This window comes from Echeneis naucrates, chromosome 2 (assembly GCF_900963305.1).
Source record: "Echeneis naucrates chromosome 2, fEcheNa1.1, whole genome shotgun sequence".
In the NCBI taxonomy this organism is placed as follows: Eukaryota; Metazoa; Chordata; class Actinopteri; order Carangiformes; family Echeneidae; genus Echeneis; species Echeneis naucrates.
Genome location: NC_042512.1, coordinates 3,040,815 through 3,064,213, shown reverse-complemented (window position 1 = coordinate 3,064,213; position 23,399 = coordinate 3,040,815). Strand labels below are relative to the sequence as shown.

At 40.3% G+C, this 23,399-nt stretch overlaps 1 protein-coding gene, 1 long non-coding RNA gene and 1 other non-coding gene across 3 annotated transcripts in view; 2 read left to right on the top strand and 1 right to left on the bottom strand.

Annotated features, from left to right (window-relative positions):
* The window catches only part of LOC115053030 (NLR family CARD domain-containing protein 3-like), a gene marked incomplete at its 5' end in the record, with an annotated part of 93,688 nt that overhangs the window by 25,921 nt on the left and 44,368 nt on the right, over positions 1–23,399 (top strand). The gene's annotated exons all lie outside the window — the stretch shown is intronic.
* Positions 13,541–14,498, bottom strand: LOC115053187 (uncharacterized). The gene is made up of 3 exons (XR_003841426.1): positions 14,437–14,498; positions 13,963–14,130; positions 13,541–13,581 (listed from the first exon to the last, which is right to left on the bottom strand). It is a non-coding gene; the product is annotated as an uncharacterized LOC115053187 (long non-coding RNA).
* Positions 21,546–21,736, top strand: LOC115058405 (U2 spliceosomal RNA). Its single transcript, XR_003842081.1, has one exon. It is a non-coding gene; the product is annotated as a U2 spliceosomal RNA (small nuclear RNA).

Genomic DNA, 23,399 nt, shown 5'->3' with positions numbered 1-23,399 from the left:
AAAGTTCTCAGCTGTTCCAGTCTAGACTTGTGCCATTCTTGGGTGAGAGAGCGAACCCATTACAGTTTTGTTGTTCTGTGTATGAGCACCTCAGAGGTGTTTTTGTTGGCAAAAGGGTTTATATTTGTGTTGATTTCTTTGATTTTGGATGATTCTAAGAAAAATTGAAATAAGATTTTAATATTTCAAATTAATATACGATGTCCCCTTTCAAAAACATTAGATTCATGTTTTCCATTCCAATGTCATTTTGAAATAAACTTTTTCAAAAGCTATTTTCAACCATTTAACAGTTAAATGTCTAAAACCTGAAGAGGATTTTCCCTCATAAATATAAACCTGTCTGCAGGTCAGAGTCACCACAACTGTAACATCATATTAATCTGAGAGCAGAAATAAAACATGAGTCTGACCTCAGAGTCTCCAGTCTACAGTGAGGACTCTTCAGAAAACCACACAGATCCTTCAGGTCTGAATCCTTCAGCTTGTTCAGACTCAGGTCCAGTTCTCTGAGATGGGAGGGGTTGGACTTCAGAGCTGAGAACAGAGAAGAACAGCTGATCTCTGACAACCTGCAGCTCTCCAACCTGAGTAAAGAATAAAAGATGTGACTTTAGGAGACAAAGTTCCTGCTTGAAAGTGTTCAATGTTTCATCATCTGTTCAGAGCTGAAGGTTTAGAAAGTAGAAGTTTAGAAAATGAAAGTCAAACAGCTGAACCAACAGGAAGCAGCTTCACAACAGTCAAATACAAAAAGTGACAAGATTTCATGAGAAAATGAAACAACACTGTAAAGAACCTGAACTGACTCAAACTTTCAACATTGTGATTTTAAGACATCAGAAATAACCAAACAGCAGAGTCAGCCAAACTTTATTTCTATCTCTGCCACATATGATCTCTTGTATAACGCAGAGATGGTCTTCTGGTCAGGGATGGAATTTTGGGTGGGGGCATTTCCCTTGCACTTTTTTGTATGGAGTCAGAACAATCTCATAATGAATGAACTCTCGTGGGGGCTCTCGTAGTCGTATTTCACAGTTTTGTACTCGTATTTCGGACTTCACAAATGTGATTTTGAGACACACTTGTAAGAAAAACTTACGGAGCATACAAATTGCTGAATGTGCAGTTATGAAATCTGTGTGTTGAATTTTGAGACTGATCTGACGTTGCAGTTCAACCAACATCACCATTGGCTAATAAAGCTGTGGCTCAATCGCATGGAGAGACTCAACCTCAACCTGTCAGTAACATTTATCTGATCCCCTTGTTGTAAATCATGCAATGTCACTGAATGAGTGGAAGCATCCTGCTTAGCAAAGTTAAATGTTTGAAATAAACTATGTGACCGTATGTTACATGCCACCTTTGTGAAAGGTGTTGTTTATTGTTGCCATAGTGACGACGGTCGCCAACGCTTTAAGTGTGGAGAAATGTAAGGGGCCACATGAATGGCTGATGAATCTGTCAATCAAAAACATACATTTGATTGACAGCTTTACCAGCCAATGGTGACGTTTGTTGGACACTGAAGTGTGCGACTTAAGTTTGATTGGAGCCTCCATCTGTTAGCTCTGGCAGGTAAGTCCACTCTAAAACCAGTCAAACTGTCAACTACACAACCTCCAAAAGTTCTACACACAAAACATAACTCATCATTAATGATATATTTGAAGAGACATGAATAGCTGAATGTGGAAATCATACTCAAATATGCAGAATCTATTTTGATCTATGTCATCTTTAATGGATTATAAGAATGGGTTCAAAATGAAATATATAAATAAATTGTTGATTTTCCCGATTCTGACTGATCTTCATTTGAATGATCTGATATCAGTCCACAGAATCCTGAGACTGATATTTAACATAGCTGGGAGATCAGCGAGGCAGACAGAGCAAACATGTTTCCTGCAGCAGAGAGAGGAGGGCAACGGGGCAACTGCTCCCCCAGCAGACCAGCCCTTAGAGCCAATCCTTATCTTAGTGTGGAACCAAACCACTGCAGCTGATTGGACTAAAGCTTTGCTACACAATCACAGCAAAATGGATGTTTTCCTGAGGTGCTGATGTTTACATTAGGTATGTTTGGAGCCACCTTATTTCCACTGCTGCAGTGTGTTGCTCATGTACATTCATGTAACTGCTTTGGGGTCAGTGGTTCATGTAAACATTATTATTCTAATAATGGACCAGGTGGGAAGGTTCCTTGGAAAATGAAAGCATTAGTTCTTACAATCTGTTTGATATTCAAACTAAATTGGCATTATGACTGAAATATCCCAAACTCAACCAATAGAGCCATGTTACATGTGGATGAAATTAATATTCTATATTTGTGATTTCTCTGATATTTTCATTCATAAATGATGTTGTGATATTACAGATATTATAAACAAACTGTTCCTAAAGCAGAGAGATAAACGGTCTCTGGATGTTTGGAGGAAGCCAAAATGAAGAACCTACTGTCTTAATAAGAACACTTACAGTGTGGAACCTTACATTAAGAATAAGTGAACTAAAAGACAAAGATCATTATGGACAGTTGTGTTCAGGAACACTTCCATTAGTCCCAGAAACAGGGAGCTTTAATGCAACACCTGAGGAAGACCGGATTTGTTCACTATGCAAACTGGATGAAGTAGAAAGTCAGATCCATGTTTTGTTTTTGTCATAGTCCACTCCTGGTTCTCCCCTCCACCACCCACTCTACCTGCCTGCTTACCTCTCTTAATCAGGATAAACAGACTCATCTGTTCCTCCCAGACTCCCCTTAACCAGCTCCTCCACTCTGCCTCTCTGCATTACGCTCAGCTTTCCCGACGGACCTCCTGGGGCCTAACCTGCCTTCGGCCCCAGACCACTACTCCTCATCTCTGCCCCGGTAACCTGACCTGCTGCCTGTCTCTAGACTCTGCCTCTGCCTGCCGTCTGTTTGGGCTGCTGCACGTAGTCAATAAAGTTCTCAGCTGTTCCAGTCTAGACTTGTGCCATTCTTGGGTGAGAGAGCGAACCCATTACAGTTTTGTTGTTCTGTGTATGAGCACCTCAGAGGTGTTTTTGTTGGCAAAAGGGTTTATATTTGTGTTGATTTCTTTGATTTTGGATGATTCTAAGAAAAATTGAAATAAGATTTTAATATTTCAAATTAATATACGATGTCCCCTTTCAAAAACATCAGATTAATGTTTTCCATTCCAATGTCATTTTGAAATAAACTTTTTCAAAAGCTATTTTCAACCATTTAACAGTTAGATGTCTGAAACCTGAAGAGGATTTTCCCTCATAAATATAAACCTGTCTGCAGGTCAGAGTCACCACAATTGTAACATCATATTAATCTGAGAGCAGAAATAAAACATGAGTCTGACCTCAGAGTCTCCAGTCTACAGTGAGGACTCTTCAGAAAACCACACAGATCCTTCAGTCCTGAATCCTTCAGGTTGTTCCAACTCAGGTCCAGTTCTCTGAGATGGGAGGGGTTGGACTTCAGAGCTGAGACCAGAGAAGAACAGCTGATCTCTGACAAACTGCAGCCTTCTAACCTGAGTAAAGAATAAAAGATGTGACTTTAGGAGACAAAGTTCCTTCTTGAAAGCGTTAAATGTTTCAGCATTTGTTCAGAGCTGAAGGTTTAGAAAGTAGAAGTTTAGAAAATGAAATTCAAACAGCTGAACCAACAGGAAGCAGCTTCACAACAGTCAAATACAAACAGTGAAAAGATTTAATGAAAAAATGAAACAACACTGTAAAGAACCTGAACTGACTCAAACTGTCAACATTGTGATTTTAAGACATCAGAAATAACCAAACAGCAGAGTCAGCCAAACTTTATTTCTATCTTTGATTCTGCCACATATGATCTCTTGTATAACGCAGAGATGGTCTTCTGGTCAGGGATGGAATTTTGGGTGGGGGCATTTCCCTTGCACTTTTTTGTATGGAGTCAGAACAATCTCATAATGAATGAACTCTCGTGGGGGCTTTCATAGTCGTATTTCACAGTTTTGTACTCGTATTTCGGACTTCACAAATGTGGATCAATCGCATGGAGAGACTCAACCTCAACCTGTCAGTAACATTTATCTGATCCCCTTGTTGTAAATCATGCAGTGTCACTGAATGAGTGGAAGCATCCTGCTTAGCAAAGTTAAACGTTTGAAATAAACTATGTGACTGTATGTTACATGCCACCTTTGCGAAGTGTTATATTGTTGCCATAGTGACGACTGATATTTAACATAGCTGGGAGATCAGCGAGGCAGACGGAGCAAACATGTTTCCTGCAGCAGAGAGAGGAGGGCAACGGGGCAACTGTTCCCCCAGCAGACCAGCCCTTAGAGCCAATCCTTATCTTAGTGTGGAACCAAACCACTGCAGCTGATTGGACTAAAGCTTTGCTACACAATCACAGCAAAATGGATGTTTTCCTGAGGTGGTGATGTTTACATTAGGTATGTTTGGAGCCACCTTATTTCCACTGCTGCAGTGTGTTGGTCATGTACATTCATATAACTGCTTTGGGGTCAGTGGTTCATGTAAACATTATTATTCTAATAATGGACCAGCTGGGAAGGTTCCTTGGAAAATGAAAGCATTAGTTCTTACAATCTGTTTGATATTCAAACTAAATTGGCATTATGACTGAAATATCCCAAACTCAACCAATAGAGCCATGTTACATGTGGATGATCTATTCTATTGGCTAAGAAAGAAAAAAATTTCACATTATGCTGAACATTGTTCCAAAATGGTGCTAATGGAGAACCAAGACAAAACACAAGTGGTGAATTTTAGGCCAAGTTGAATGTTGTTAATCTTGGGACAGTAAAGGTCAGTGGAACTCCTCTCATGGGCTGTTGTCACAAGGAGCTTTGTCAACACTCCTACAGAGGTTAAATACCTGGGTCCAACTCCACTGTCTGTCAGACTAATGAGGACTGATGAACTGATGAAGCCCCTGAGATAAGAGGCCAAACATCTTCTTAGACAAACAAAGTGCAGTTTCTTTCGACACGCAAATAAATAAATAAATGAAAAAAACCACAAACTACAATCTGCATGGTAACATACAAATATTTATAAAGATATGATGTCCCCTTTCAAAAATACAAGACTGATTGATAAACTGCTTGCAATTTTCAAATTAATAGAAATTTGTTTTCCAAAGTTACTTTCAAACCATTTAACAGTTTAAATGGTAAAAACCTGAAGATGATTTTCCCTCATAAATATAAACCGGTCTGCAGGTCAGAGTCACCACAACTGTAACATCATATTAATCTGAGAGCAGAAATAAAACATGAGTCTGACCTCAGAGTCTCCAGTCTACAGTGAGGACTCTTCAGAAAACCACACAGATCCTTCAGTTTTGAATCCTTCAGGTCGTTCTGATTCAGCTCCAGTTCTCTGAGATGGGAGGGGTTGGACTTCAGAGCTGAGACCAGAGAAGAACAGCTGATCTTTGACAAACCGGAGTTGTCAAATCTGAATAAGGAATAAAAGATGCAGATAAAATCATTGATAATCAGTTAGATATGTGCCACCACATTCTGTCTGGATGTTTGAAGTGTTTCTTCAGTGTGAGGCTGAAGTTCAGCAGCTCCTCACTCTAAAACAAAGTGATTCCCTCAGCTGACCTGCGGCTGCAGTGGAATACAGGACATACTTGTGTAGGAATACAGCAGTTGGCTGCTTCATAAATATGTGGCAGCAAAGGAAAGTTCTGCTTTGATGTGAAGATGAAGCTCTAAAATCTTCTAAATGAAGAACATTTCAACATGTGTGGGACTGTTTGTTTTCAAAGTGTGTAGAGGAGCTTTTTGATGTTGACTCCGTCCACAGCAGCTCATCACTCAGCTTCTGTACCGCTGCTCTGAACTCCATCTACTGCAGTAACACACTGACTGAGTATGACCACACCACAAAGAAACACAAATATCACTGTGCTCAGTGCAGGGAAACCTGTGGTGGAGCTCCAATCCTTTGGAAATAACAGCTTTCAGAGCACAGGGGGGCCACGGCCACGTGTCTGAAAGCCCCATGAGGGCTGGAGTCTCAACAACACAACTGACTCTGGTCCTCAGCTCCACACCCTCCAAGTCTGAAGACATTTATTAGGACATTAGATTAAACATCTACCACAGTGGACTGACCTCAGAGTCTCCAGTCTACAGTCTGGACTCTCCACAAGATCACGCAGCTCCTTCACATCTGGATCCTGCAGGAGGTTTCCTCTCAGGTCCAGTTCTCTGAGATGGGAGGGGTTGGACTTCAGAGCTGAGGCCAGAGAAGAACAGCTGATCTTTGACAACCAACAGCATCTCAACCTGAAAAAGAACAAATCATCAAGATCAGATGACTGATAATCAGTCAGAAATGTCCTGATCCAGAACTTTTCCACCTTTTCAAACTCATCACCCACTTTAACATCACAAATGTTGCTGGTCCACATCATACTTTGTTCCAATACAAAGACCAAGAGCAAGATCTGGTCCTGGTTTCTGTCTGGAGATCAGACATGTGAAACCAACTCTTTGGTTCCTGGAAGACTTTTCATGATTAATATATTGAACAGGTAAATTCAAGTTTTGGAAAACACTGACAACATTTATTATTATTATTAGAACAACTGGAAACATGAAACAACAGCAATTTTGAATACATTCAAAAGTGAATACATTCAAGTTAAATATGAATATACATTCTGGATTAAACAAATCTACAACAGCAAATAAACAGACCTCAGAATCTGCAGTCTACAATCTGGACTCTTCAGAAAACCACACAGATCCTTCAGTCCTGAGTCCTGCAGGTCATTGTTGTGACTCAGGTCCAGTTCTCTGAGATGGGAGGGGTTGGACTTCAGAGCTGAGACCAGAGAAGAACAGCTGATCTCTGACAAACTGCAGCCTTCTAACCTGAGTAAAGAATAAAAGATGTTACTTTAGGAGACAAAGTTCCTGTTTGAAAGTGTTCAATGTTTCATCATCTGTTCAGAGCTGAAGGTTTAGAAAGTAGAAGTTTAGAAAATGAAAGTCAAACAGCTGAATCAACAGGAAGCAGCTTCACAACAGTCCAATACAAAGAGTGACAAGATTGAACTGGAAAATTCCAGGTAAAATGAAGATGAAAATGAAAATGAAAGTCCAACAGCTGAAACATACAGAACTGAGCTCCGGCAGGTAGGTCCACTCTAAAACCAGTCGAAACAGTCTGCAAACAAGCTTCAAAAGTTCTACACAGAAAACCAAACTTATCATGAATGATATATTTGAAGATGACATGTCTCTGCCTGACGTTGGACCAACACATGACATTTAACCCAGCTGTCAGTGTTTTAGCTCAGTCTGCAGGTAGAGCCCTGAACAAGTCTGAACACTGTGCTCATCTGGGAGTTCATACTTTCACACTGTTCTGTAATGTGTGTGTGTGTGTGTGTGTGTGTGTGTGTGTGTGTGTGTGTCAGACGATGCTTCTGCTGTCTGGGGATTCTGTGAATATTCTCTTTGTAATACTCAGCATCATAGAGCTATTGGTTATCTTACAGCAGTACACAGATTGACCTCAGTGTTGGCTCTTCATGGTGATTTGGGTTGGGAGCCCTCGAGTATCAGACATAAGAGACAAATGCTCCAGCTGTGGAACAGATCTGTGAAGCAGCCTGATCATAGAATTACTAAAAAGATATTTCATTCTGACACTTTGGCCCAATCCCAATGTTCACCCTATTCACTCCCACCAGCCCTCACCCCCCCACCCCTTAACCTTCAAAAGGAAGTCACAAGGGGTATAGCTTTGCTTCTTCCCAAGGAATTGGGACACCACTTGCTATGTCACGGCATTGTTTATGTTCAGGCACGCAAGCGACTGGGTATTCCCAGCAGCAAAAAATTTTGTCCAAAAAAAAAAAATCTATGGTTGTGATCATTCTTTTAGATTTCATCATGCTTCGGTGGATAAATAAACCAACAGGTACACAGAGAAGAATACAACATCGACATCTGTTGTCTCTTGTTATTTATTTGTAGTTTTCTTTTTTCCCCCTCAGACTTCTCCACATCATCTCGCTCACGAACTGGCCCTACCGCAGGAAGTCAGAATCGGAAAACCCTCGATGTTAAGGGCTAGATTCATCGTCCCTACTCCTCATTATGCCCCCTTCCCCTACGTAAAAAAAGTTATTGGGACACCACTACCCTAACAGGAACAAAATGTCCGCAAAATGTCGGGGTAGGGCTAAAATGTAGGGGTAGGGGGTGTATCTGGACTGGGCCTTTGCATCACCATCCCTGGGTCAGTGAGCTGAAATCAATATTCTGAGTGATTTATCTGAGATTTTCCAAAATAAATGATGTTGTAGAATTAATATCAACATTTATATTATATTTCCAAAAGCAGAGAGATAAATGGTCTCTAGATGTTTGGAGGAAGCCGATCATGCTGGGCTGTGCTGCAGTGTGATTTGGATTAAACAACTTTAGTTTTTTGTTTTGATTTTTACATGTGTAGTTTTGTTTTACTTGTTTTTATTACAAATAGCAGTCTTAGTAGCTGTCATAGCTTTAGGGGAATTTATTTTTGTCAATCTTGTTCTCCTATTTCATCGTCAGGGAGGTAGGGTTGTTTTTTTTATTTATTTTTCTTCAGGTTATATTTTTCAAACCTTACTTGACTATGATTACAACTCAGATAAACAACAACAGAACAACAAACATACTCATTAAAGTAAAGACACAGTAACACAAACACTGTATAGTGATGCATTGATTCTGTTCTATGTTCAACCAATAGGTTGTGGTAGAAAAAACTGCAGAACGGCCCTTTACCTCCTGACAGGAAAGGGAGGGGGAAAGGAGTGTGAGTGAAAAAAAAAAAAACAAAAAACAAAAACTGGTCAGTTAACAAATGAGTGGCAACTGTGAACTGGTGGAAGGAAAAAGCTTCTGACAAAACAGCAAGGAGAACCCAACAAATGTTGGGAAAATAAGAAAGCAGTAACACGAGGAAGAGAACCAGCTGGATTCACTGGAGGTTTGGAAACCCATGGCCTGAGGAGTGGTGATGATCCCAGGAGTACCAAGGAGGAAAAAGGTGCCTGTATACTGGGACTCCATACCTGCCTGGGCTGGAGGAGCCCCACAACAGAGCTAAGTACAGTCCATCACTGTTCCCTCAACCATTTAACACACTGATCCACCATACGTCCACTCACACACACTGAACCCCGGAGGAACTGGAACCAGCTGGGCTAACACAAACACACCTACAAACTAACTTTTACTCATCCTCATGCTGTTACACAGGAAGCTTGATCTGGACTAACCCACACATCCCACCATTCTTTTTGGGGCATTGATGATTTAAGTTTTGTGTTGCCATGATTTGTGATAACAGGGTCAACTGTGTACTGTGATATTTTGTTTATGCCGATTAATCTTCCGAGCAAATATTGTTTGGACAGATTTTGATTTGTAGTGTGTGTATTGGGTTACACATTACAGGTGCTTTTTTTAAGGAACCTCAATTTGATTTATGTATTAAAACCCCCTTTGATTTAGACTTCGCCTTGACATTTTCTTCACATATCTTTTTGTAGGTAGGAGTAACAGCTAGCCGGTGAATTTCTTTACGTTACCCAAACACCTAAATAATTACATCAAATCTGACAGGACAATAGTGTCTTTTGATCCAGCTCCTGTCTCCTGTCTGCCGCCCAACTACAAAGTGTGCGTTACCGTTTCTAGACCCTAAGCTAGAAGGTTCATTCATCCACAGAGCATCATATCAGCAGTCTACTCAACCTCTGGTGTCTTTGAGCCCCTTAAATATTTTCCTGAATGAGAACTCCATCATCACAACTATGACAGATGCCAAAAGCAGCAGAAAGGTTGTGTCCACCTCCCTAAAAGTAAATGATCCTCAGTGAACACAGAAGACACCACTACGAACCAAAATCTACAAACCTCTTCAGTTTTCAATTTTCACTCATTTAAATAAAAATTTATCATAAAAAACTAAATCCAGTTTTAGTATTCACACAAACATGAACTCTGACCTGAGAGTTTCCAGCTCACAGTGTGGACTCTTCAGTCCAGCAGACAGCAGCTTCACTCCTGAATCCTGCAGGTTGTTGTTACTCAGGTCCAGATCTCTCAGACTAGAGGACTGGGAGCTGAGGACTGAGGACAGAGCTTCACAGCTTCTGTCTGAGAGGTTACAGCCACTCAGTCTGAGGAGGAATCAGCAAAATAAGATTAATTATTAAAGAAACATGTTTTTGATTCTCAACTAAAAAAAGATTTAGTTGATCTTGTTGGATTTATTTGCACATACAGAACTTTGTTGGAGGCTTTGACCACTGGCAGCAGCCTCAGAAGAGCCTCCTCTGAAGCAGAGTATTTCTTCAGGTCAAACACGTCCAGATCTTTTTCTGATGACAGTAAGATGAAGACCAGAGCTGACCATTGAGCAGGAGACAGTTTATCTGTGGAGAGACGTCCTGATCTCAGGGACTGTTGGATCTCCTCCACCAGAGAACCATCATTCAGTTCATTCAGACAGTGAAACAGGTTGATACTTTTCTCTGGAGACAGATTCTCACTGATCTTTGTCTTGATGTACTGGACTGTTTCCTGATTGGTCTTTGAGGGACGTCCTGTCTGTGTCACCAGGCCTCGTAGGAGAGTTTGGTTGGTCTGCAGTGAAAGACCCAGAAGGAACCGGAGGAACAAGTCCAGGTGTCCATGTGAACTCTGTAAGGCCTTATCCACAGCACTCTGGTAGAGACATGTTGGTTTAGATCCAGTCCCTATGAATTTAAACCTTAGAGTTCTTGTTTGTTTTTCTGCCATCAGACTGACTCCAGAGTTGATGAAGGTCAGATGGACATGAAGAGCAGCCAGAAACTCCTGAACACTCAGATGGACGAAGCAGAAGACCTTGTCCTGGTACAGCCCTGTCTCCTCTTTGAAGATCTGTGTCAACACTCCTGAGTAAACTGATGCTGCTCTGATATCGATGCCACACTCTGTCAGGTCTGATTCATAGAAGATCAGGTTTCCTTTCTGCAGCTGCTCAAAAGCCACTTTTCCCAGAGACTCAATCATCTTCCTGGTCTCTGGACTCCAGTGTGGATCTGACTCAGCTCCTCCATCGTACTTGACCTTCTTCACTTTGGACTGAACCACCAGGAAGTGGATGTACATCTCAGTCAGGGTCTTGGGCAGCTCTCCTCCCTCTCTGGTCTTCAACACCTCCTCCAGAACTGTAGCAGTGATCCAGCAGAAGACTGGGATGTGGCACATGATGTGGAGGCTTCGTGAGGTCTTGATGTGGGAGATGATCCTGCTGGCCTGCTTCTTATGTCTGAACCTCTTCCTGAAGTACTCCTCCTTCTGGAGGTCACTGAACCCTCTGACCTCTGTCACCATGTCAACACACTGAGGAGGGATCTGATTGGCTGCTGCAGGTCGTGTGGTTATCCAGAGGCGAGCAGAGGGAAGCAGTTTCCCCCTGATGAGGTTTGTCAGCAGCACGTCCACTGAGGTGGACTCTGTAGGATCAGTCAGGACCTCAGTGTTGTGAAAGTCCAGAGGAAGTCGACACTCATCCAGACCGTCAAAGATGAACACAACCTGGAACTGATCAAAGCTGCAGATTCCTGCTTCTTTGGTTTCAGTGAAGAAGAGATGAACAAGTTCCACCAAGCTGAACTTCTTCTCTTTCAGCACATTCAGCTCTCTGAAGGTGAAGGGGAATGTGAACTCTATGTCCTGGTTGGCTTTGTCTTCAGCCCAGTCCAGAGTGAACTTCTGTGTTAAGACGGTTTTCCCAATGCCAGCCACTCCCTTTGTCATCACTGTTCTGATTGGTTGGTCTCTTCCAGGTGGGGGTTTAAAGATGTCTTCTTGTCTGATGCTTGTTTCTGCTCTGTCCTGTTTCCTGGATGCTGTTTCAATCTGTCTGACCTCATGTTCCTCATTGACCTCTCCAGTCCCTCCCTCTGTGATGTAGAGCTCTGTGTAGATCTGATTCAGAAGGGTTGGGTTTCCTGCTTTAGAGATCCCCTCAAACACACACTGGAATTTCTTCTTCAGGGCAGATTTAAGTTTATGCTGACACGCTCGAGCATGACTTCCTGAATAAACAAAAAAATAAATAAATAAATAAAAGATGAAAAAAAATTTACTACAAGGTTGATGTTTACTTCTCATAAGGAATAAGAACATTCCATATTTTTCTCCGTCTCCTGAGATGTAAATGTCTAATTGATCCATCATGTTAAATCCTCTTACTGCTCTGCAGACAGTCAGCCAGCTCCTCCTGCTTCATCCTCCTCAGGAAGTTCACTGCGATCTTCAGAAATGCCTCTCTGCTCCTCCTCTGCTCTTCATCCACCTCATCATCCTCATTCTTGATGAATTGTGGGTAATCTGGACTCAGACTCCTTTTGATTTTCTTCAGCTCGTTCTTCACAAAACAGACGATGTTCTCCTCCAGCAGCTGGAACACAATAACATCCTGTGTAAAGTTCACTCTCAGTATAAACTGATGGATCATCAGTCAGCAGATTTCAACTTTAGCTGCTGCTGTATCATCTGCTGCCACGTCTCTTTCCAGAGCTACACAGAAAGATTCAGACCTGCTGACTTCACTAAACTAACTTCACTGGTGTAACTTACTAAGTTTGACTTTAGATTCTGACAACACAGAGATCCTGATCATCACATGAAGACCAAACTGATACAGCCCTTCAACACATCAACTTAGGAAGTGAAAATTCAGGGTATTAACTGTGACTGTGGCTGAAGATGGATCAGACCACCTGAACTAGTTCACTGATGAATTATTCCATCTTTAAACCCTGTAGAGACAGAGTCCATGGAGGTCCAGGACTGAATCTGATTAACTTTGGTCTTTGTTATTAAGTCACAGCTCAAATTATCTAGAAAACAACTAACTAAACTTTTCTTTAGGATTCACTGTAGATGAAGAAGAAGGAGCAGAAATGTTTTGTAAAAGTCTCCAACAGAACATATCTGTTGAGGCTGATGGATTATTGCTCTGTGGTGAACTACAACTCCCAGTCCTCTCCCACTCTCTCCCACCCCAAACCTGTTCAATCCCAATTCAACTCCTGTCTGTCACAGAGTAAAGCTCTACTGGTCTAAAGAGTGCAGCTTCAAACTCAAGTCTTTGTTGGTGTCTGTTGTAGTCACTGGATGAACATTTACACACCATAAATATGGAGTCCAGGTCTGTGTGATGATGTTTGTCAGACTGAACTCTGAGGAGAAAAGACACAAACACACAGTTTGTTCCAGGAGTTTTCTATGAACAGCAGAGAAACTGATAGACAAGCTTTGATACCTTTAATGAGTCAAACAACAACAAATGATCAGCTTTTACCTTTTTTCTTTGATAAAGTCATCCATAGACTGATCACTCTTCATGGACACACAGCTGGATACAGCAGACTGTTGTCCTCCCTTAAAGTCAACAGGACGATTCATAGACCGATCACTCTTCATGGACACACAGCTCAGTTCAGGAGAATCTGGTCTTGACTTCTGGTTGCTAGAAGAAACAGAGTTGACATTAGAAGACTTAACCACCAAGAAAATGGGCAGCAAATGATCAGTTTAAAATGAGTCAGCTGAGATAATTTTATTGTGAAATGTTTTTGTTCATTCTAATGACATTTACATGGTGAATATGAATGAATCTCCATGTCCTGGTTGAGCTCCCAATGGAGACAAGGGCAAAAAAAATAACTGAAGCAGTAAAAGTTCAGGAGTAAAACATGTGACAGTGAGAGTGAATAATGATGGAGCAGTGATCTGAGTGCTGAGCTCTGACAGATGGACAGTTAGAGATCCTCATCTCACCTCTGAGCTTTGGTCTGACTCTCATGTTCCCCACACAGAGTGGGTTTAGATGTGAATGATCAGATTTTACCTTTTTTCTTTGATAAAATCATCCATAGACTGATCACTCTTCATGGACACACAGCTGGATACAGCAGACTGTTGTCCTCCCTTAAAGTAAATAGGACGATTCATCGACCCAACACTCTTCATGGACACACAGCTCAGTTCAGGAGAATCTGGTCTTGACTTCTGGTTGCTAGACAAAACCAAAATTTTAATTAAAATAAATAACAAACAAGACACAGAGCACAACATTATCTGTTTAAATTAAAATAATAAAGTCTAGCTTTCATTTGTATAACCACAAGTCACCAAGAATATTTTATTGTGTGATTTATTTTTCATCTTAATTTATATATTTTCTATCTTGGCAAAAAACAAAAACAGCAGAAGAAAAGGTTCAGGAGTAAAAACTCTAAGTGTCAGTGAGAGTGAATAATAATGGAGCAGTGATCTGAGTGCTGAGCTCTGACAGATGGACAGTTAGAGATCCTCATCTCACCTCTGAGCTTTGGTCTGACTCTCATGTTCCCCACACAGAGTGGTTTTAGAGGGAGGGGCTCCCTCCTCTCTGTCCTCACACTGATTCATAGCTGAGCCTCCACCTTCACACAAACACAACAAAAAGCTCCATTACATCACAGGACACATACATCATCATTACTGTCACTAACTTCAGTCTTTAACTCCCAACAACAAACTGTTTGACTTTTCCCTCTCTGTGTTGATTTCAGTCAGATCCTCTTATAAACAAATAACATTCCTGATTCATGTTAATTCCAATCTTCAATGTTATACATTGGCATTAGCACTTTATTTCAAACAAACTCAGATCACCATTTACTTTTTAATTTAATTTTAATAAAATAAATTTGAGGGCCAAATAATTCCTTCAGAAGCCAAGGGGGGGAAAAAAAAAAGTTACAACTAAACCAGTCTCACCGATGTCAGGAAACCCAGACCAGAGGAGGTGGTTCTCTCATCTGATGTTTAGGATGCACCTTAAACATTTGTTTCTTTGACATATTATTTAAATAGTGTGCCTCCACAACATCATATGGATCAGTCTGATCTGTCAGTAGTTAGGAAGTTTCAGAGAAATGTATCTCAGATCTGATGGTGCTTCTTTCTGTCCACTAGATGGTGGTATCTGACTGTGAGATGTAGTGATGGTGCTTTGATTTAATTCATGTCAGGTTTCAAGGTGTGCTGCCTTAAACCTTTGATGGCTTCATCTGGGAATACTCAGTGTGTATAATTAACAGTAAGAGCTGAATTCTTTCAGTCAAGTTCATCCAAAGTTTCTTCTTTCATGGCTCAACTGTAACACAGAACACCAGTTCAAGGAAATCAACTTCATCATTAAAGTTGTTAAAAAAATAAGTTGTTTCACTTAGATGTATTATTTGTGATCATTTAAGCAACTTAAAAAAAAAAATAAATCTGAATTTAAATTTGAAATTTCTTGACTTTAATCAGTGAATTTTATTTTATATTAGAACAAGAATTAAGTGAAGAAACTGTTCTCTACTAATTACAGATAAAATATTGACAGATAAGTAATAAATGGTAATAATCTGGGGTTGTCTTCACATGTCTGCCTGTCCCTGAGAACACAAAAGAAATTATGTTAAAATTTTTTTAAGTCAACACAAAGTCATCTGTGACAGGTATATTTTAAATGTATAAAAAAAAAGTTTAAATTAAAAATTTGGAGTTTTGATTTGGTCTTAAAAAAAATGCCATTGTTGTGAAGCTGTGGTGGTCATTTTTGGATTAATATTTGTCCAATTTTCAGGAGATAACAATTCCCAGTTCTGTTTCCCGTTTAATGTTTGCTATTGTTGACACCTGAAAGAACCATAAAGTCTTGAAGTCAGACAGTAAATAATCCCAAGAGATTGCTGCTACTAATTAAGTGTAGTTATTTTCCCATAGACTTCATTACAATCAGACTTACTTTACACCAAGTGGAGTCATCGTCTTAGGTACAGTCTGATCTCAGTAATCATGGTCATTAGATATGTACAGATCTGATCCTCTCCAACTAACCCATCACAGGACATTAGTTCTCTCCTGGCTCATTAACATGGAAGAAATAATTACTAAGGCAAACCATCTTAATCTGTGACAGCAACTCTACATTTGGTTATTGATTTATAGTCACAAATGTGTTACTAATTATTTATCACAAAATTTGTATTTGTTCTCAAATTCAGCACAACTGTTTTGATGTAAAGAAAAAAAACTTGGTAAAATAAATTAATACACCTATTTTACTATGCCTTTTACTATACTGTGTTTTAGAAATCAAACAGTTTCAGTGCAGACAAGTCTGTCTATGTCAGTGATAATTATTGATGTTGATCTTAAAAAAAAGAAAAAAGTCAAAAGGTAACGCCTCAGTCATTATCTGAGCTGTCAGACCAGTTCTGTCATTAAACTGTCAGTTGGCACAACTGTGGTGTCAAAGTATGACGACAAATGCAGGCAGACACACAGTGAAGATCAGTGCTCTGTTGATTTGTTTAATGGCCATTAATACAACTTTTCTTCAAATCATCCTTTAACTCCAAGAGAAACTATTATTTGTACACATATGAAAGCAGCCAATCAGCATCCAGAAAAGTTCTCCTGTCCATTCAAACAGTGAAACAACACAATGTGATCACAGTGATCCTGTTCACACATTTACAGATTCTCACCTGCTGAACTCACTTCAGGGAGACTTTCTGACACTTTCCAGCTTCATGTGAAGAGAAGAAGCTGCTTGTTCTCCCTCATCAGTCCTGGTGTCTGTTTGATCTGAGGAAAAGTCACATCCTCATAACTTCAGAGTCCAAAGTATGAAACATTAAAACCGGTCCAACCTGTTTTTGGTTTGTTGTTGTACTGCTGCTGTTTGTCAGCGAGGTGGAGCTGGAGAAACAGTTCCGGTAAAACCGAGTATTTATCTACAGTTAGAGTCCAACAGAAATAGTCCGGTAGGGATACACAAGTCCAACAAAAAGAGGAAACACAGACTGAGCTCGACTTTCTGAAAAACTAACAAAGTAACAACAGAGAGAGAAAACAAAAGGCGAGACTGAACAAACAGGGAACCAAGAGAGAGGCTGACTGAGAGACACCGGAGAACCTGAACGGAAACAGAGAAAAGACACGATAATAATAATAATAATTAAATTATTAAAAAAACACAAATAATAATAATAATAATAAAAAACACAAACAAAAACAGTGACCGTGAGCAGCTGGAACAATAAGAAGAGGCAGGACACTACGGCAGCGAAGAGAAGTCCGAGGAGGGAATCTATGTGGGCTGATTGGCGGGAAATGCAGGACAGGTGTGCCTCATTAGGAGAGAGGACACGCCCACTGGGACAGAACACAGGGGGGAGGGGCCGGGGGACACGTGACTTTAGCAACAAGGAAGCAGCTGACATACACAACCTTTATCATTCAGCCTGTTTCAGTCCACAGCTGTACTCTGCTGTTTTTGTTGGTTTACCTCTTCCACAAAACTTCAGGCTGCTCCAAAGGGAGACATGAAGACTGTGCAGAGAGACTGCTGAGTCCTTTTAATGGGACTTCAGTAGAGAAAGTTAGATGAGGATCCAGTCAGACGCAAATTTATCAAACACAAATCACACGACTACAAACTCGTAGCTCATTTGTAAAAAATTTGCCTTTTAAATATTCAGGATATTTATTTCAGGATAATTATATTGATATTAGTTTTTTATTTTTCCATTATTTGGAAAAATTATTTTTGCAGCACACAGTAAAAACGAATGTTAAACATTAATATATAATATATATATTAATATATAAAATATGGTCTTTCATATTCCAAGGTACTGTGTGAACAGAAGAAAGCAAAGATGCAGATCATAAACAGTGTTCTACATTGCTCTGTGTGAGATTTGCATTTGCAGACCTTTATCTGCATTGGTTGTGAAATCATTCAGCCTGTTTCACTGTCTGTTCCTGGTTCAAGTCCACAGCACTGTACTCAGCTGGTTTTGTTGGATAGTATCTGGTTTGGTTTCACCTCTTCCACAAAACGTCAGGCTGTTCCAAAGGGAGACATGAAGACTGTGCAGTTAACTGATTGGTCAGAGAGACTGCTGTGTCCTTTTAATGGAACTTCTGTAGAGGAAGTTAGATGAGGATACAGTCAGATGTTAATCTATCAAACGCAAATCACCCAAGTACAAGCTCGCTGTTCATTTGTAAAAAAAAGTTTCCTTTTAAACATCCAGTGCCTGCATTTTAAAGCATTAATCTCAAAGTCAGGTCACCCTTCGAGAAAGGAATACTTCAAAATACAAAATGTTTTTGGGGGGGGGGGTTTATGTTTTCACTTTGTAAAAAAATAGTCAAGCCTCCTTTATAACAGTGCAGCAAACAGCCAGCAAATCAATAAACAGCTAATACAGTTTGATTGAAACAGTAATTGTAGCTGTGCAGAGAGATGTGTCAATGAAGAATGTGGAATCAAAAAGAGAAAAGATTGTCATGTTTAACATGGATGTGTGTTAATCATCATGTGTTGATTCAAACAGCCTCTGAAAAAAGGGAGAGTGGCTAAAATAGGATTTATTCCAGAGCTTTGCACTTCTGTGCTGTGCATCATGTACCGGCCTGCCCGGTGTGTGGCTGGTTCAGCCCGTGTTGTGCGGGGTGCTCCTGACAGGTCTGAGGTCTTTTAGTCAGTCAGGCCTCGTTGGCGCAGTAGGCAGCGCGTCAGTCTCATAATCTGAAGGTCGTGAGTTCGAGCCTCACACGGAGCAGCTTTAGTTAATAATGAGGAGTTAGTAGAACCTCAGTTCTTTGAACACTCTCTGGTTTAGACGACTTTTATGACATAGACAAGTATAAAGAATCTCATAACATGTGTTGTCTCACTTTTCCAGTTTAAAGGCACAGCTTCTCTGTCAGAGTTGTAAAGTTCTGTCTCCTCAGTATCTACAGATCAGTTCATTTCTCTCCACTTCAGAGGACCGGAAGTCGGCTCGTCCGCCGATCAGCTGTGTGACCATGAATCAACAAGAGACATTATACAGCAAGTCAACGTCCTGTTCTCTACTTTTGGACTGAAACTTGACAAAATTTTTACATAGGAATTGGTTTGCGTAGTGATCCACACAGAGGAAGGCAGAGAGCATCCTAAAATACTCTGACCGTCCACTTCATACCATCCTAGTGGATCAGAGAAACCACAGCGGTGGACTGTTCATCTATTTACCATGTAGGACGGAAAGATCCAGAAAATCATTCATTCCCACTTTACAACTCCTGAACTGTTAGAAGATTAGACACCAAACAGCTGTTTGTGATTCTGATCATCTCCGTTAGAGCTTTATTGTGTAATTCAGTGTGTGTGCAGTTTGGGACACATTCATAAAACAGGGCAGAACCAGCAGATGGAGCTGTTTGGATGTTTCTATCATATGATGATGAAAACTAAAGGCTCTCTGATCATCACATTGAGAAGTTCATCTGGTTTGTGATATTTCTTCATATGATAGTGAGGTAAAATGTGTTCAGTGGGATGTGTGTGTATCCAGCAGGACTGACAGCTTCATGTGGGATTCTCACAGAGATGATTCAAACCTGATCACAGTGATCAGTATGGATATACAGTATGTTTGCTGTCAGTGGAGGAAACTCTCAGACAGGACTAATAGTCATGTTTGGGATGTTCCTGGATTTGAGTTGAATGAGTGTAAATTCTCTCTGATTTTAACACACGTTCACACATCCACCTCTATTCAGACATGGAGTTTACATATTGTTTGGAATTCTAATGTGAATGTCACAGACAGCATTTTTGTCAACACTTGTTCTTTTAATTCATGTTAAAAACCCAAGAAGCAACATATTTGATTGGGTATGAGTCAGAACTCATCCACCTTCAGACTGGACATCTTCTGACTGTAGAACTGGAGCTTTTTATGCATCTCACTGCAGCACAATAAAGTCCTCTGTGAGTATTGTGTGTCCCACAGTGTACATGACATCTGAGCAGCAATACTTCCACCTGCTGGAGATTTATTGTTACTACAGCTGTAAAATAAATCTATCAGAACATGAACTCAGTCTGTAGAATCCAGAAGATTCATGACACAATTTGTCCTGCTGTTATGGAATAAAATCCAACTTTAGGTTTTCTATACGTTAAACTAATGGGCACAGTTGGGGATCAAACAGAAAAGGACAGAGGTCTGAAACAAGATTTTTCTTTTTTTTTAAGTAACAGAAAAAATGTCACAACAAAGAACAATTTACATCATTCTGAAATAAAACAAAAAAAATGAAAAAAACTGACCCTGTTTAAGAAACGTTAACTAAGCATAAGGAGACTGAAGCTTAAACTGACTCATAAATGGCACACTGCAATTTACAACATTTCCTATAATAGCATATGTACAACTTGAAATTTGGAGGAAATCTTTTGCCTCATAAGTAAAACAGTGCAGTTTTTCCTGGACCTCATAGGCCATAGAGTGTTCAGCAATCGTGCGCGTTGTATAATGCCCAGCTCTGCTCTGGATCCAGCCTGTGTACAAAATCAGGTGAATGTGATGGCTGATGATGACTGAGCTCTTAGTGTAACACATCACGGATTCTAGGTCTCCCACATGAATTCCTTTTATAGCAGGCATTGCTTCCTAATGCTGAAACGAGAGAATGAACAAACAGTTTCTAACAACAGTTAATTGATGAATCAGTTGAATGAGGACAGATGTGACTGAAAGCAAAGTCATCAGTGAGGATCTTTTCAAAGAGGACCCTCAGACAAAGAAGCTGGGTCAGAGCACACAGACAGGGACTTCCAACATTTACTCCAGGTTACGCAATTTTCCGGAAATAACTTCGTGGAAGTGTGACTTAGTCACCAGATTTTTCTCTGTTCTGAGGAGTATTGCTTGCTGAATGTGGTGACGTCATTTGGAGCGTTTTCATTGATCCGATTCTGAGTGTTACATTTGTCCAGACTGACTTTAGTAACACCACGCCATGTTTGAGTTGAAATAAGTTCAGTGACTCTTTAAAATGATCGCGGTACTGATGCTAATCCCGTTAGCCGGTCTATGGCGTGTTCTATTGCATGTTAGCATTACGCTTATGATGGGTTAAAGTACTTTGAATGCTATTTTAAATATGTAATTTGAGGTTTTATTCTGTGGATAACAAAGATATTCTTTCATTTTAGTATTCTCTCTTTCGGTGGAAAAAAGCCGAGTCCAGTCGAGGAGAGCTGAATCTTCAGAGAATCCGTGCAGACAGGGGGGTTATTTTGATGGACACACCATGAGGCCAATCACATGAGAGGACAAACTGATGTTTTCACAATAATATTCAGCTGGTAAATTGACATAGATATGAAGTTTTACAGGTGACCAAAAAGAGACGTTTTCTTTGCTCTACAACGTAACTTTGTGAAAATAACATGTCTGTGGTTGTTTTCTGATCCCTCCTTCGTTCCTTCATGTCTTCTGTTTGTGTCTCTCTCTCGGAGTGATGTTGTTACTGAAGCCGACTCTGACCCCTCACTGAGCGGGTCGGTGCGGAGAAACACTCCGTTACCTCCGACAGCTGAGCGGTATCGCTTCTCGGCCTTTTGGCTAAGATCAAGTGTAGTATCTGTTCTTATCAGTTTAATATCTGATACGTCCCCTACCCGGGGACCATATATTAAATAGATTTTTGGAACAGGGAGATGGAATAGGGGCTTGCTCCGTCCACTCCACGCATCGACCTGGTATTGCAGTATCTCCAGGAACGGTGCACTCCCTCTGTGTGTTCAATACAAGTCCTGTTCAGCTCAACATCACCTTAAACACATGATGTTGTCTTCATGTGTGTAACGCAGAGACTATGTAGTCTGTAGTTAATAATGAGAATTTAGTGGTTGGGTCTAGAACCTGAGATGGATGGATGTTCAGTAAACATCAGAGGGTCATTCTGTGGAATTCATGTGCAACTGTATGATTTAATGTCCTCCTTATGTGTTACCAGTTACCAGTAAAAGAGATTTACAAAATCACATTGAGAAGTTCATCTGGTTTGTGATATTTCTTCATATGATAGTGAGGTAAAATGTGTTCAGTGGGATGTGTGTGTATCCAGCAGGACTGACAGCTTCATGTGGGATTCTCACAGAGATGATTCAAACCTTATCACAGTGATCAGTATGGATATACAGTATGTTTGCTGTCAGTGGAGGAAACTCTCAGACAGGACTAATAGTCATGTTTGGGATGTTCCTGGATTTGAGTTGAATGAGTGTAAATTCTCTCTGATTTTAACACACGTTCACACATCCACCTCCATTCAGACATGGAGTTTACGTATTGTTTGGAATTGGTTTGTAATGAAGATGATCAATGTTTATAGCTCATAACCTGATCACAGATCAATAATCAGCCATTGGAAGACGCTCTGAAACTTTCTTCTGCAGTCAGAACTCATCCACCTTCAGACTGGACATCTTCTGACTGTAGAACTGGAGCTTTTTATACATCTCACTGCAGCACAATAAAGTCCTCTGTGAGTATTGTGTGTCCCACAGTGTACATGACATCTGAGCAGCAATACTTCCACCTGCTGGAGATTTATTGTTACTACAGCTGTAAAATAAATCTATCAGAACATGAACTCAGTCTGTAGAATCCAGAAGATTAATGACACACTTTGTCCTGCTGTTATGGAATCAAATCCTACTTTAGGTTTTCTATATTTTAAACTAATGGGCACTGTTGGGGATCAAACAGAAAAGGATAGAGGTATGAAAGGATATTTCTTTTATTTTAATTAAAAGAAACAATGTCAACACAAATAACAATTTACATAATTAGGAAATATCACTCCATAAAATTGACAAAGACAGTCCCTAACCCTACTGCTGGGATTTGAACGCAGGATCTCCTGTTTACTAGACAGGCACTTTGACCAACTAAGCCACAGCACCACTCTGATGTACAGGGATGTATTTTGGATCTGAAAATACCCCCAACATACGTGGCTGACCATCATGAGTCTTACCAAAGTTTCTTTAGCATATAATAAACTGTCACATTAATGTCCTGAATGTGCTGTGTGTAAATAATGAGGTTAATAAAAAAAAACAAAAAAAAAACCCACAAACGTTCCATCAGTAACCATCAAAGGAGATACTGATTCTGTGATGTCTAGGGGTATGATTCTCGCTTAGGGTGCGAGAGGTCCTGGGTTCAAATCCTGGATGAGCCCCTCTGTTGCCTTTCAGTCAATAGGGGTGCTAACCGTTACACTATGGAGCTGTCTGGTAGTTTTGTGGCTCATGCTGTGCTGAGGAGAAGGGATATTAATGATTGACTGCTTTTCACAGGAGACAAACTTTGGTAGGAGTCATGATGGTCAGCCACTTATATTGCAATAATTTCAGATCCTCTGTACATCTTTGTGGTGCTTTGGCTT